The sequence below is a fragment of the Triticum aestivum genome, chromosome 1D, assembly GCF_018294505.1.
Source record: "Triticum aestivum cultivar Chinese Spring chromosome 1D, IWGSC CS RefSeq v2.1, whole genome shotgun sequence".
Taxonomy (NCBI): domain Eukaryota; kingdom Viridiplantae; phylum Streptophyta; class Magnoliopsida; order Poales; family Poaceae; genus Triticum; species Triticum aestivum.
The window spans coordinates 63,590,144-63,605,726 of NC_057796.1; the positions used below are offsets into that span (position 1 = coordinate 63,590,144).

Below are 15,583 nucleotides of genomic sequence, written 5' to 3' on the forward strand. Positions count from 1 at the left end.
GGTATGAAGATACCGACGATCGAATCTCGGGCAAGTAACATACCGATGACAAAGGGAATAACGTATGTTGTCATTAAGGTACGACCAACAAAGATCTTCGTAGAATATGTGGGAACCAATATGAGCATCCAGGTTCTGCTGTTGGTTACTGACCGGAGAAGTGTCTCGGTCATGTCTACATAGTTCTCAAACCCATATGGTCCGCACGCTTAACGTTCGATGACGATTTTGTATTATATGAGTTATGTGATTTGGTGACCGAATGTTGTTCGGGGTCCCGTATGAGATCATCGACATGACGAGGAGTCTTGAAATGGTCGAGAGGTAATGATTCATATATAGGACGATGATATTCGGACAACGGAAGTGTTCTGGGGGTACCGGGTACATATCGGGTCACCGGAAGGGGTTCCTTGCACCCCCCCCCCCCCCCGACAACTACATGGGCCTAATGGGCCAAGAAGGGGACAGACCAGCCCCTAGGGGGCTGGTGCGCCCCCATGTAGGCCGAAATAGGGGGGAAGGAATGAGGAGAAGAGAGAAAGGAAGGGGAGGGATTCGGCCTCCCCCTTCCTTCTCTCCTCCCTCCTCCTTCCTTCCCCTTCGGATGAATATGGAAGGGGGAGGCTGAATTGGGAGGCACCCAAGTAGGATTCCTCCCACTTGAGGCACCCCCTTGGCTGCCTCTCCTCCCCTCCAACCTATGTATACGAGGGGGGCACCGCTAGAACACACAACGTTGATTCCTAGGCGTGTGGGGCACCCCCTCCATAGTTTATGCCTCCGGTCATATTGTCGTAGTGCTTAGGCAAAGCCCTGCGCGGATCACTTCACCATCACCGTCACCACGCCGTCGTGCTGACGAAACTCTCCCTCGACACTTTGCTGGATCAAGAGTTCGAGGGACGTCATCGAGCTAAACGTGTGCAGAACTCGGAGGTGTCGTACGTTCGGTGCTTGATCGGTCGGAACGAGAAGAAATTCGACTACATCAACCGCGTTGTCAAACGCTTCTGCTTTCGGTCTACGAGAGTACTTGGACACACTCTCCCCCTCTCGTTGCTATACATCTCCTAGATAGATCTTGCGTGAGCGTAGGATTTTTTTAAATTACATACTACGTTTCCCAACAGATGTAGTACAATAGAAATAAGTATTTCCCTCAGTTAAGAACCAAAGTTATCAATCCAGTAGGAGAACCATGCAAGACCTCGTGAATAACACATACACACAAAATAACAAATACTTGCACCCAATGCAAACAAGGGTTGTCAATCCCTCAGCGGTTAATTGCAAGGATCAAATCTCGTAGTGATAGATAGATAAACAAAAACACAAAATAAAATAAAAGTAAATAAATTGCAGTAAGGTATTTTTGGATTTTAATACAGGGTTTTTATCATTTATGTCACTAGTTGTGTCCCACTACTCAGTTTTGCCATTAGAAGTTTCAACTACTCAAAAATGCCATCGATCTGTAAGATGCTTGCTCAATAATGCCATTAGGTATCTAAAAAATGTCATCGTTTTGTTAGATGTTTGCTCAAAAATGCCATTAGACATTGTTATTTTCACGTCAAACTTGTTGACCATATTATATGACAAAAATAAGCCTAGACCCACATGTCAGTTCTCTCTATCTCACAATGATAAGTGTGGCCCCACTTGTCAGGAGTAAGCAAGTAGATAATTTTACAGGAAAATAAGAAGTTGTTGGGATCAAGTGGGCCCAACACTTGATTGTAGTGAGATAGAGGGAGAGCTGGCATGTTGGCCCATCGGTATTTATGTTAGTATAACATGGCAAAAGAGATTTGAGATCACAATAATGGTGTCCAGTGGCATTATTGAGCATGTGTCTAACGAAGCGATGGCACTTTTGAGCAGTTGAAAATCCTAGTGGCAAAACTGAGTAGTGGGACACAACTGGTGGCATAAATGATAAAAACCCTTTAATATATGATAAAGATAGACCCGAGGGCCATAGTTTTCACCTAGAGGCTTCTCTCTTGAACATAGCATATGGTGGGTAAACAAATTATTGTAGGGCAATTGATAGAAAAGCGCATAGCTATGATGATATTCAAGGCAATGATCATGTATATAGGCATCACGTCCGAGACAAGTAGACCGACTCCTGCCTGCATCTACTATTATTACTTCACACATCGATCGCTATCCAGCATGCATCTAGAGTATTAAGTTCATAAAGAACGGAGTAACGCCTTAGGCAACATGACATGATGTAGACAAAGTGAACCCAATTAATATGAATAAACCCCATCTTTTTATCCTTAATGTTGATACGTCTCCAACGTATCTATAATTTTTGCTTGTTCCATGCTGTTATATTATCATTCTTGGATGTTTTACAATCATTTTATAGCAACTTTATATCATTTTTTGGGACTAACCTATTCACGTAGTGCCCAGTGTCAATTGTTGTTTTTTGCTTGTTTTTTACTTCAGATAATATCAGTACCAAACGGAGTCCAAACACAGCGAAACTTTTTGGAGAATTTTTTTGGACCAGAAGACACAACATGGGCCAAAGAAGTACCAGAGGGGAGGCCTGAGGTGGGCACAACCCACCTGGGTGCGCCCAAGGGGATTGTGCCCCCCTCGGTGGCCTCCCGCACCGCCTCTTTGCCCTATAAATCCTCAAATATTCCAGAAACCCTAGGGGAGTCGACAAAAAACAATTCTAGCCGCCGCAAGTTCCAGAACCACGAGATCCAATCTAGACACCATCACGGAGGGGTTCATCATCCTCATTGGTGCCTCTCCGATGATGCGTGAGTAGTTCATCATAGACCTACGGGTCTGTAGGCAGTAGCTAGATGGCTTCCTCTCTCTCTTCTGATTCTCAATACGATGGTCTCTTGGAGATCTATTTGATGTAACTCTTTTTTGCGGTGTGTTTGTTGGGATCCTATGAACTTTGAGTTTATGATCACATCTATATCCATGAATATTATATTGAGTCTTCTTTTGATCTCTTATATGCATGATTATATGTGTAATCCTCTCACTCCTTTGGCTGACAGGTGGGATCCGGGGAGTGTGCATGGGTTGACGTTAACGATGATGAGGTTGGAGTGTGGTCAATACCTAGAAAAGCTAGGGGCCTCTCCACAAAAAGGCGACACCACATGGTGGCATGGCAGCACTCTAGCGTAACCTGGACTATACACAGGACCGTAGATGTCATGTATTCACATGTATAAGTGTCGTATTGTAGTGTTTCTCAAGTTCGAGGATGTTTATGCGTTAGTGAGTTCAGGGCGACGCAAAACAAAGAAACTACAGATCTTTCTTTGACGAGGCGTTTTCCTGTCAATGATGGATTTGACATCTAGTCTGCTCAAGTAGAGATGTCATGGCTGCAACACATCCTTGTGGTGCACCTATGTCCTCGGGCTCCGCCGTTGCCATGATGTTTTTGCTCCAATGCTAGCGCAGAGATTGGGAGGTAGTCCAAGGGCGGAGATATGCTTCGACTGCATTTGGAAGATGGTGGATTGTGTGTTGGGTATGTGGTTTGCGGCTGAAAGATATGGTTTCTTCCTTCGATGTTTTAGTCGAGCGAGGGTGACACGTTTGGAGCTCAATGGGTGATACGTCCATTTTGCATCATGTTTTCTTACTGTTATTTATTGTCTTTTGGATTATTATTTCACTTTATGATGTAATTCTATGTCTTTTCTTTCTTATTTTGCAAGTTCCACATGAAGAGGGAGATTGCTGGCAGCTGGAATTCTGGAGCGGAAAAGACTACAATAGAGATAGCTATTCAACACAACTCCAAATGACCTGAAAATTTACGGAGAATTATTTTGGAATATATAAAAAATATTGGCAGAAGAAATAAAAGGAGGGGGCCACCAGGCAGCGACAAGCTCAGGGGCACGCACTACCCCCCGGGCGCGCCATGTGAGCTTGTGACCCCCCCTGGCAGGCCTCCGGTGTCCATCTTTTGCTATATGAAGACATTTACCCTAGAAAAAAATAAGAAGAAGACTTTTGGACGAAGCACCGTCGTCTCGAGGTGGAACATGGGCAAGAGCACTTTTGCTCTCCGGTGGAGCGATACTGCCGAGGAAATTTCCCTCTAGGAGGGGAAAATCGAAGCCATCGACATCACCAACGATCCTCTCATCGTGGGAGGACAAATCTTCATCAACATCTTCACCAACACCATCTCATCTCAAACCCTAGTTCATCTCTTGTATTCAATCTTTGTCCCAAAACCTCAGATTGGTACCTATGGGTTGCTATTAGTGTTGATTACATATTGTAGTTGATGCTAGTTGGTTTATTTGGTGGAAGATTAAATGTTCAGATCCTCAAGCATATTCAATACCCCTCTGATCTTGAACATGAATATGATTTGTGAGTAGTTACTTTTGTTCTTGAGGACATGGGAGAAGTCTTGTTATATGTAATCATGTGATGTTGGTATTCGTACGATATTTTGATGATATGTATGTTGTTGCTTCCTTTAGTGGTGTCATGTGAACGCCAACTACATGACACTTCATCATACTTGGGCCTAAGGGAAGGCATTTTGGAGTAATAAGTAGATGATGGGTTACTAGAATGACAGAAGGTTAAACCCTAGTGTATGCTTATTTCGTAAGGGGCTGATTTGGATCCATATGTTTCATGCTATGGTTAGATTTATCTTAATTCTTCTTTCGTAGTTGCGGATGCTTGCGAGAGGGGGTAATCATAAGTGGGTTGTTTGTGCAAGTAGGAACAGCACCCAAGCACTGGTCCACCCACATATCAAATTATCAAAGTAGCGAACGTGAATCAACTAAACATGATGACGTGACTAGACGACAATTCCCATGTGTCCTCCAGAGCACTTTGCTTTATATAAGAGAACTTTCCGCCTTGTCAATTTCTATAAAAAGGATTGGGCCACCTTGCTGCAACTTTGCTACTATTTTCACTTGTTACTTGTTATGAATTATCTTGCTACAAAACTATCTATCGTTGTTACTTTCAGCACTTGCAGAGAATACCTTGCTGAAAACCACTTATCATTTCCTTCTGCTCCTCGTTGGGTTTGATACTCTTACTTATCGAAAGGACTACGATTGATCCCCTATACTTGTGGGTCATCAAGACTCTTTTCCGGCGCCGTTGCCGGGGAGTGAAGCGCCTTTGGTAAGGAAACATTTATATTACGTGCTGAAATTTTCTGTCACTTGTCACTATGGAAAATAATCCTTTCAGGGGTTTGTTTGGGGCATCTTCACCTCGACGGAAGCAATAAGAGTTGCCCATGAACCTACTTAAAATATTTATCATGATATTCCTTCGGGTATGTTAGAGAAACTGCTAGTTGATCCTTATGGAGAGGAACGGTACATCCTGATATGCACTTAATCTATGTGGATGAAATTTGTGGATTGTTTAAGCTTGAAGGTTTATCCAAGGATGGAGTTAAGAAGAGGGTATTCCCTTTAACTCTGGAGGGAAAGGCATTGACATGGTATAGTCTATTGGATGATATTGGCACATGGGATTGGAAACGATTGAAATTGGAATTTCACCGAAAGTTCTATCCTATGCCTTTGGTTCATCGTGATCGGAATTATATATATAATGTTTGTCCTCGTGAAGGATAGAGTATCACCCAAGCTTGGGGGAGGCTTAAATATATGATGCACACATGCCCCAATCATGAGCTCTCAAGAGAAATAATTATACAAAACTTTTATGCTCAAATTTTTCATAATGATCGATCAATGTTCGATACTTCTTCTATTGATTCCTTTATGAAGAAAACTACTGAATTAAAATGGGGTCTTCTTGGAAGAATTAAACACAATTCTGAAGATTGGGAATCTGACAAAGGTAGAGAGTCAGGTATGAAACTTGAGTTTGATTGTGTTAAATCTTGCATGGAAACTGATGCTTTTCATAAGTTTAGTACTAAATATGGACTTGACTCTGAGTTAGCAGCTTCCATTTGTGAATCATTTTCTACTCATGTTGATCTCCCTAAGGAGAATTGGTTTAAGTCCCACCCACCTATTGAAGAAATACTTGAGGAACCTGCTATAGTTAAAGATGAAACAATTATCTATAATGTTGATCCACTTGTGCCTATTGCTTATATTGAGAAACCCCCTTTCCCTGTTAGGATTAAGGAACATGCTAAAGCTACAATTATGGTTAATAAAAGTAATATTAGAACACCTAGACCCTCTAAACAAATAAGTGTGGAACCTAATATTGCTATGGTTATGGATCTCTTGGTTGATAATATTGATGGGCATGTTATTTACTTCTGTGATGAGGCTGCTAGAATTGCTAAACCTTCTAGAAATGAACAAGACATGTTAGATAAGAATAATCCAGTAGTTTGGCATGCATGTTGTTTCTGTTAAAATTGGAGATCATTGCTATCATGGTTTATGTGACATGGGTGCTAGTGTGAGTGTTAGTCCATTTACTTTATATCAGGAAATTATGAATGATATCACACCTGCTGAGATTGAGGACATTGATGTTACTATTAAGCTTGCAAATAGAGATATTATCTCACCACTTGGGATCATTAGAGATGTTGAGGTCTTGTGTGGTAAGATCAAATACCCCACTAATTTATTAGTACTTGGTTCACAACAAGATAATTTTTGTCCCATTTTATTTGGCAGGCCTTTCTTCAATACCGTTAATGCTGAAATTGATTGTGCTAAAGAAATGGTTACAGTTAAGTTTGGTGATGTATCTCATGAGTTTAATTTCTCTAAGATTCGTATACAACCACCTGAGTAAGAATTATCTAGTAAAGATGAAATTATTGGTCTTGCTTCTATTGTTCTACCTCCTACTGATCCGTTAGAACAATATTTGCTAGGCCATGAGAATGATATACATATGAGTGAAACAAATGAAATAGATGAGATATTATTTAAACAAGCACCTGTCCTTAAACATAATTTACATGTTGAAACTCTTGGAGATCCTCTTCCACCTAAGAGTGATCCTGTGTTTGAATTAAAGAAATTAACTGATACTCTGAAATATGCTTATTATCTTGATGAAAAGAAGATATATCATGTTATTATCAATGCTAACCTTTCAGAACATGAAGAAAAGAGATTACTTAAAACTCCGAGGAAGCACCATGCTGCTATTGGATATACTCTGGATGATCTTAAGGGCATTAGTCCTACTCTATGTCAGCATAAGATTAATATGGAGCCTGATGCTAAACCCGTCGTTGATCACCAGCGCCGTTTGAATCCTAAGATGAAGGATGTGGAAAGAACTGAAATATTAAAGCTTCTGGAAGCATGTATAATTTGTCCTATAGCTGATAGTAGATGGGTAAGTAGCGAGCGCGAATCAACTAAACATGATGAACGTGACTACAATTTCCATGTGTCCTCGAGAGCGCTTTTCTTTATATAAGAGAACTTTCTGGCTTGTCCTTTGCTATGAAAAGGATTGGGCCACCTTGTTGCACCTTTGCTACTATTTTCACTTGTTACTTGTTACGAATGATCTTTCTACAAAACTATCTATCACTATTACTTTCAGCACTTGTAGAGAATACCTTGCTGAAAACAGCTTATCATTTCCTTCTGCGTATCGTTGGGTTCGATACTCTTACTTATCGAAAGGACTATGATTGATCCCCTATACTTGTGGATCATCAATAGGGTGTTCGGGATGTTCTACCGGTCAAATTCTTTCAACGACAATAGTTTCGTATTTGGTAAGCCATTTTGGAGGTATGGAAAGCTGGATATCTACGATGGAGTCGCGCCGAGCTCGGGTGAAGAGGTGATCCGTCATAATTTTTTCTTTCGTGGTTGCTACGTTGGTGTCGGAGATGGGTGACGTGCGTTGCTGTCAAGATCAAGGGTTCTTCGGTTTTGATTCGCTTTTACTTCTTTACTGATGGTCCTTCGTGCAAAGACTAATATTCTGTTGTCTTTTTAATTTTTTCACGTTTCAATGTACACCTGACTTGTAACTTGACTTTTTTTAAGCTTGAACCGTAGATCAATTGTTCTACGTTATATTTTCATTTATATAAGTAAATTTTTTTACAAACATAATACATGCAGAAAAAATCTGCAACTAACCAATGCCAGTTTTCTCTAACATGTGAAAGATATAAATTAGAGACTGCTACTCAAAACAGATGTCTAATCCACTGATCTAGGGCATCTAGATTCTTAGCTTTGGTCATGTGCTTGACCAGCATAAGATCTTGCTTCAACTTGTACTTACAAGACCTGGCACTTGACACCTCATTCTAGAATAATATCCCATTTCTTTGCATCCATATATTCCAACAGCCAAAAATTATGATGTCCATGGCAATGTTCTTTGGAAGAGTTTGGTGCTGGAGCATCACTTCATCATAGAAGGAAATGTCTCTCTTTTTGCTTGGTGAAATTGTAAACCAGCTTTGTTGAGCGAATGTGCAATCCCATAGGAGATGAAGAATACTTTCCTCACAGTTTTCATTACACGGAGCGCAATTATAGGAGGGAATGGTGAAAGATTTCCTTTAAGTAGGCCCCTAGCACTCATTTTGTCATAAAGGGCAAGGCAGAAGAATATTTTGTGTCTAATTGTACTTGCACACTTCCATCACCACTTGAAGATACAGTGAGAGTCAGAGTTGCCCATGATGTGTTTGTATACTTGCCTAGAAGAATATTGAGTCTTGCTCCAAGTGTATGACTAGGAGTCATTCCCATCAGAAAGATTAAGTTGATCGAGTGACTGGTTTAGGGAGTTGAATTGTGAGTGTGATTGAGAGGACAACGGTCTATGAAACCGATCAACAAACTCATGTTCATTACGCATATCCCACCGATATGTTGTTGAGGATAGCATAAGAGTGGAGCTCGAGGTATTGATTTACAAGTGGTTGTCCTTTCCAGCCATCTTCCTAGAAAAGAACTGTCTTCCCTGATCCAATGCATCGAGCAATTTCCTTATGCAGAGGAATAAGTTTTAAAAGTGATCTCCACCAGAAAGACCCTTCAATTTTACAAGTGGGTGGTGCATTTGAGTACTATGTTTCACATAAAAGATTCACCCAGGGAAGATTTTCCTTGTTGAAAAACTTATGAAGATTCTTGAGAAGTAAAGTTGTTCTGATTAACTAAATCCAGTACTCCTAGACCTCCCTAAGTTTTTGGCTTATAGACTAAATCCCAAGCAATCATGGTTGTCCCCATTTCTTCAAAACCAAATTTCCTCCAGAGACAGTGTTTCAGATACTTGTTAATTTGCTGTACTACACCCAAGGTCAAAGCCAAGGAACACATGAAATAGGTTGGTAGAGAGGAGTATACTGATTTGATAAGCTACAATCTGGCATCATAGAAAATTAGGGTTGAGCATCCTGAAATTCTTCTTTCTATTCTTTGCATCATGGCAGTAAAATCTTCAATCTTTAGTTTATGGTTGCTAAGAGGCAATCCCAAGTAAGTGAAGGGGAAAGAGCCTAATTGACATCCCAAAGTGCTCTTAGTGATTTCAAGCTTTGCATCACTCGCATTGATTACAGATTTGTGATAACTCACTTTAAGTCCAGTTTGTCCAATGAAGTGCAGCAAGAGATTTCTGATCTGGTTCACTTGAGTGATATCAGCAGGAAATGCCAGAATTGTATCATCAGCATATTGCACTACTGGAAAATCAGGGCATGAGTTGCTTCTCAGAGGAGCTGACATGATGTTGTTCCTCATAGCTTCATTAAGAATGGATTGGAGAAGATCAGCAGCTAAGAGTAAATAGCAAAGATGAGAGAGGATCACCTTGCCTTACCCCCCTTTTGGAGTGAAAAATCTTCCCTGGCATGCCATTAAGCAAAACAACCAAAGTTCCTAAACCAAAGATGTGTTCTATCAACCCAGTCCATTTCTGGCCAAAGCCTGTAGCCATCATGATATTCAAAATGAGCTCATGTTCAATTAAATCAAAGGCTTTCTCAAAGTCAAGTTTAACAATAATGATTACTTGCTCAATAATGATTACTTGCTTGGACTTTCATTATATTAATGAGACACATACTATCATAAAAAAACTTCACGTGACGATCGATGTAATTTTCTCTTCCTTTGGGAAGTAGTAGAATTCACACCAACAGAATCCAGACGCCCACACGCACGGAGGAGAAGGTATGGTTAGCTGCTAGCCAGTACTCGTGTACTTTTGGCAACCGTGGTGGGCAAACAGTACGCGCACCATACGTGCGTGCATGACATGTCCTGCCATGCACATGTGTGAAATGACGGATGTGTGTGTGCACACACGTACATACACTCACGAGCACGGGCCGAAAACCATGGCAAAGTACACTGTAACTCGGCATGGACGGCCATGGGCCATGGCAGGGGAATCTATCCCGACCCGTCGGCTCGTCCGTCCATCCATCCATCCGGCCATCCATCAGTTGGTAGACGGCACGACCAGATGGATCATGAACCGCAGCGCATGCAGCAAGCTTGCTACGTGGAATAGTGGAAGTGTCACGTCGAGGGTAGCGTGTGCCAGTGGTGTTACATAGTGATAGTGTGCATGTGTGTGTACGCGAACTGTGGGCATTCAAGTGCCAGGTTGGCCTTCAGTGGCCCCATCGCTTGGAAGGACGTAGGAGTCTTTCTTCAAACAAATTAGAGCGTTCAAACAGATTCGGACGTGGGGAGGAAACCGTTCGAGGAAGAAGAAGACCATCCAGCCGTCCATTCCTCATTCAACGGTTTAGATTTTTAACTACTGTGGAATTTTTATTTTTATTTTGAGAACCTGACAAGATAGGCGGTCCCTGAAATTTTGGATACGATATCAGATTACATGATTTGGTGGTGTCACACGAGCGGTTTGACAGCCACATGTGGAGAGACAAAAGCCTGCAGCAGGAAAGCCTGAATTTATATGCAGGTAGTGGCGTAGTGCAATGCAATGATTTCCCCCGGGAAGATTAGAAAAGCCTGCATGTAAATGCAGGTAATGCAATGCAATGCAATGATTTCCCCCGAGAAGATTAGAAAAGCCTGCATGTATATGTTGCGCGCCTGATATGCCCTGATAAACAAGACAAAAGATAACCTGCAGTCTGTCTCCTCTAATGCATACATCCATGGGAACGCACATGCATATGCAAGCTCACACATGATCACCCCAAGAATTAAAAGCTCAATTAGCTAGGTGTGAAAAGCCGTTCCTTTGCACAAGTTGCAAGATCACACACACCCATATTCAAATGAGAGGCGATTGACCGATATGTTCACTTATATTTTGTGTTTGTAGGGACAAATCAGGCCATAAAATATAGTACCACTCACATGGGAATAAAAACTTAATTTACCACAGACTTTTATTCCAATATCATCTCTCATGTCTCATCTAGATTGCTAGACAACATATGCATGGAGATAGCTCAGGAGGGATAGAAGGGGGGAGAAAGTGTGAGGTTGGAGACACCCGGCGGCACGAGAAACGTAAGGGGAGGGCCTTACAAGGTCAAGAAAAGGCCTTACAAGGTCAAGAACATTAATTCTGGCATGAGAAGTGGCCAGAAAATGATTTAACTAGAGGCATATGGGAGAGTTTAGGGATAATAGAAAGCTCAGTCGGGATAACACCGGCTTATAGGCTACGAGGCAACCTTAGCTTTTGCTTGCCATTGCTCATGGATCGTTTTGGTGGTATTGTCATCCTTTAAAAAGTTCACTACTGCTCTTTGTGGGTGATGATCCTGGACCGAGAACATGCTGGATGCTTCTTCCGTCTTGTTAATCTGAGAAATCAAAATAAAAATAATAAATAGTAACATCAAAACGCTAGGTGCATGGTACATTCTTTCCTTTCTGAAAGTAAAGGTAGCATTAACTCACAGTACTAGTGTTGCTAACGGTCCAAGATCTAGGGTTTTGATCATCTAGTGAATCCTCATCACTGGCCATCTTGGAAACGATCACTGCAGGAATGCAAGCAAATGCACATGTTACAACATGGTCGCTCATGAACTCATCAGTTAAGATCCACTATAAGAAAGATAAGGGTTAAACAGAAGGGGGGAAATACAGAACTAGCAAGGTGCATGATTTAGTGCTAGAGCATCAAGAAGACATAGGGGTTGAAATTTTGAAGAACAAGACATGCATGGCCAAATTTTTATCTGGCAGACAAGAAATAGCTGATACAACATTTATCTTCAGCTTACTATCTTAATCTCTGAGACATACTTCTGTTGTTGTGAAAAGATAGAGGTTAGAACTTGGAAAAACCTGGACGTTGTCAAAGTTATACATAGGCAAGAAATAACTAATAAACTTTCTCTCTTTAAAAACTTACATTTTACATCCAAGACATACGTAGTGGTGAGAAAATACAAGGGATCAAGAGCATCCGCGACCTAGCTTACTACATCCAGTAAAAAAGTGAGGCTTCATCATGAAGAACAACAGCCTTAAGAGGAGGAAAGGAAATGGATAGTGCGTTAGATCTTGCCTGCCGCCGAGTTGGGGATGAAGATCTCTGTAGATTCTTCGGAGATGTAGTAGTACTACTACTAGTGGTAGAGAAGGCTCATCTCCTTGTTGCTCACCTGAGGCCTCGGAACAGATTTATACTGGAAAAACAAAGGGTAGTGGGACATCTTATGGATTGGTATAGAGGGCCTGCCTTGACCTGGAGGTGGGGATATGTGTGGCCCCTTTTAGCTTGGCTTTCAGGAGGGGAATCTCTGTCCTTTTATTTCTTCCTGCTCTCGATCTTTTTGTCTTCATAGTGTTTAGAATATAATTATATTAGTGTACACCCTCCATCCAAATATATAGGGTCTAATATATTTTTTGAGGATGTCTTTGATCACCATTTTGAACAATAAATATGACATGCATGTTACAGAAGTATACCGCCAAATTTGTATGTGAAAGGAGTTTGTAAAATTTTTTATCATATAACCCATATATTACTAATCTTATCAATGGCCAAAGGCAACCTCGAAAAACGTATTAGGCATATATATTTGGATGGAAGAATTAGCATGATTGGATCAGCTTGTTAGCAATATCTGAGCAACCATTATTAATAGAGGTGTTATATCATACAGTATTAGTAATGTTATCAATGGCCAAAGCAACCACAAAAAACATATTTAATTAATAGAGGAATTAATAGCTCAATTCCTCAGAGCTACTAGATTGGTCATGCTCAATTCCTCGGAGCTACTAGATCGGTCATCAGTGACTCCGTTTGGAAATCTTGGGCACCCCGAAGGTGAAATTCTTTGCTTGTTTGTCCATCCAAAATTGCATTTGGACCGCCGATAGATTGCCTAAGCAGGGTTGACCAAATTGCGGATTATGCCCACATTGCAAGTGCGAGGACCACCTTTTCTTCCAATGTTGTTTCACTATAAGGCTTCACGACATGATCAAGGAATGGCTTCAACTTGTTCACATCGACACCACAACATGGCACTTGAAGCTTTCAATCAAGGAGTGGTGGGTCTCTATGTCCGATGCTAACATCCCAAAATAGAAAGGCATGTTCGATGCTAACATCCCAAAATAGAAAGGCCATGGTCTCCCTCACCATACTCACCTCATGAACGTGGAATGAAAGAAATGCCCGGGTCTTCCGGCATAAGACCCCCCCCCCCCACCCACCCACTCAATGATCTTATTTGCCAACATCAAGAAGGATGCATCACTTTGGGTGGCTGCGGGTTCGAAAAAAGTTGGGTACAATCATACCAGGAGAGTAACGACCTATGTATTTTGGAAGTCCATTTTGTAACACACTCTATTCCTCTCTTAATTAATGAATGGGGGCAAATCTTTTGCCTTTGATTAATTTTTTAATAGAGGTTGGTTTATTTATTTTATATATGTGTAGATTGGTGCTAAAAACATGTTGATTTTTTATTTGTTGGTTGATCATGTGTATGTGTCCATGTTGTACCCTACCTGCAAGTGCTTAATCTTCTAGAGAACCACTATAAGTAATACTCCCTCCGTTTCTAGGTATGAGACCTTTTAGAGATTTCAATATATACTACATACGGATGTATATAGCGAAAATCTGCATCTGAGCATGGGCTCAGCTGCACCCGCTCAGAAAAAAAAATCAACAAAAATACTAGAAAAAATCAAAAAAATCCAATTTTTTGTGTGGTAGATAATTTGATGCGTGAGGTCCGCTCCAAATTTCAACGTGTTTGGACATCAGATCAGTTCGGGGCAAAAAAGACAAATCAGGTCAAAACAGTTCCTGAACAGTAAACTGTTTTACAGACCCCGATTTTGTCCTTTTTTCCCAGAGCTCCTCAAATGTTCAAATGAGTTGAAATTTGGAGCGGATCTCACACATCAAATTATCTACCACAAAAAAAATGGAATTTTTTGAATTTTTCTAGTATTTTTTTTATTTTTGTCCGTGAGCCCGGGTGCAGATTCGCCGCACTCTGTATATAGACGTATTTTAGAGCGTAGATTCACTCATTTTGCTTCATATGTAGTCCATATTGGAATAACTAAAAGGTCTTATATTTAGGAATGGAGGGAGTACAATATTGTGATCTTAGAAAACAAAATAAAGAAAACATGGAAATTTATGCGCATGTAGTTTTGGAGGAAAAAAACCCAACTTAAAACCGTGGACTATTTTACTTGGTCATACTTTGAACCATGACCTATGAAACCATCTAAATTAAAACATAAGCCTTACTAACCCGTTTAAAATTAACCAATAGTGGTATTGTATTTCAGACCATTCAAGAAATTTGAAACAATTTAATATTGTAGGAATGTTACAAGACAATAACCCATAAAAAAGTATGACTATTTATGTCTCGTGCAAACATGGTCGAAAAAAATTGATCGTTTGTGTTTTCGCATGGAACAAATCAGATCATATTGGCAGAGAATTCTCTTACTTTTATCAATTTATAGCATCCCCACACCCATGAATTGTTTGAGAATTTTTTGTAGTACCTCGCAATACAAAACCACCCTCTAAAGGCCTCTAAGGATTGCAGGATTTTGTCGGAATCTTGAATGATTTGAATCCTAAGGATACTTTCCTATGGAAACCCTTTCAATCTTAGGATTGGAATCCTTTCCTATGTCACCCATTCCACAGAATTTCAATATGAGCTCAAACCTCATTTTAAATTTCCTTTGAGAAGTCCAATGCACTTCCACTCTATCCCTCTCTACCCTCTGTCACCAGTCATCTAAAATTCATTTGGTCCTTTCTTGTGCATCATCAAAAGTCACATATTGCGGAGTACACGACATTTCAATTTCAAAAAAATTATACATTTTCAAATTCCTGCAATCCAAAGAAGCCGTAATCCTTCATCCAATAATTCTGGGTGCTTTTGCACTTTGGAGTTTCATCGGAAGTTGGGAAAATAATGTGGACATGGAATATGGGACTGTAATCTATATATCTACGAAAATACAAGATTAAACTATTTACCTCTCCCTAGCAAATTATACATTTATCTCTTTTCATTGTTTTGACATGACAATGTCATTCAAGCCAATTAGTATTGCAGGTTATTAATTTATCTAAGAAA

At 40.5% G+C, this 15,583-nt stretch overlaps 1 long non-coding RNA gene across 1 annotated transcript; it reads right to left on the bottom strand.

Moving 5' to 3' along the window:
- Positions 1 to 11,337: 11,337 nt before the first annotated feature.
- Positions 11,338 to 12,673, bottom strand: LOC123165321 (uncharacterized). Its single transcript, XR_006482931.1, has 3 exons — positions 12,349 to 12,673; positions 11,889 to 11,971; positions 11,338 to 11,791 (listed from the first exon to the last, which is right to left on the bottom strand). It is a non-coding gene; the product is annotated as an uncharacterized lncRNA (long non-coding RNA).
- Between the last annotated feature and the right edge of the window lie 2,910 nt (positions 12,674 to 15,583).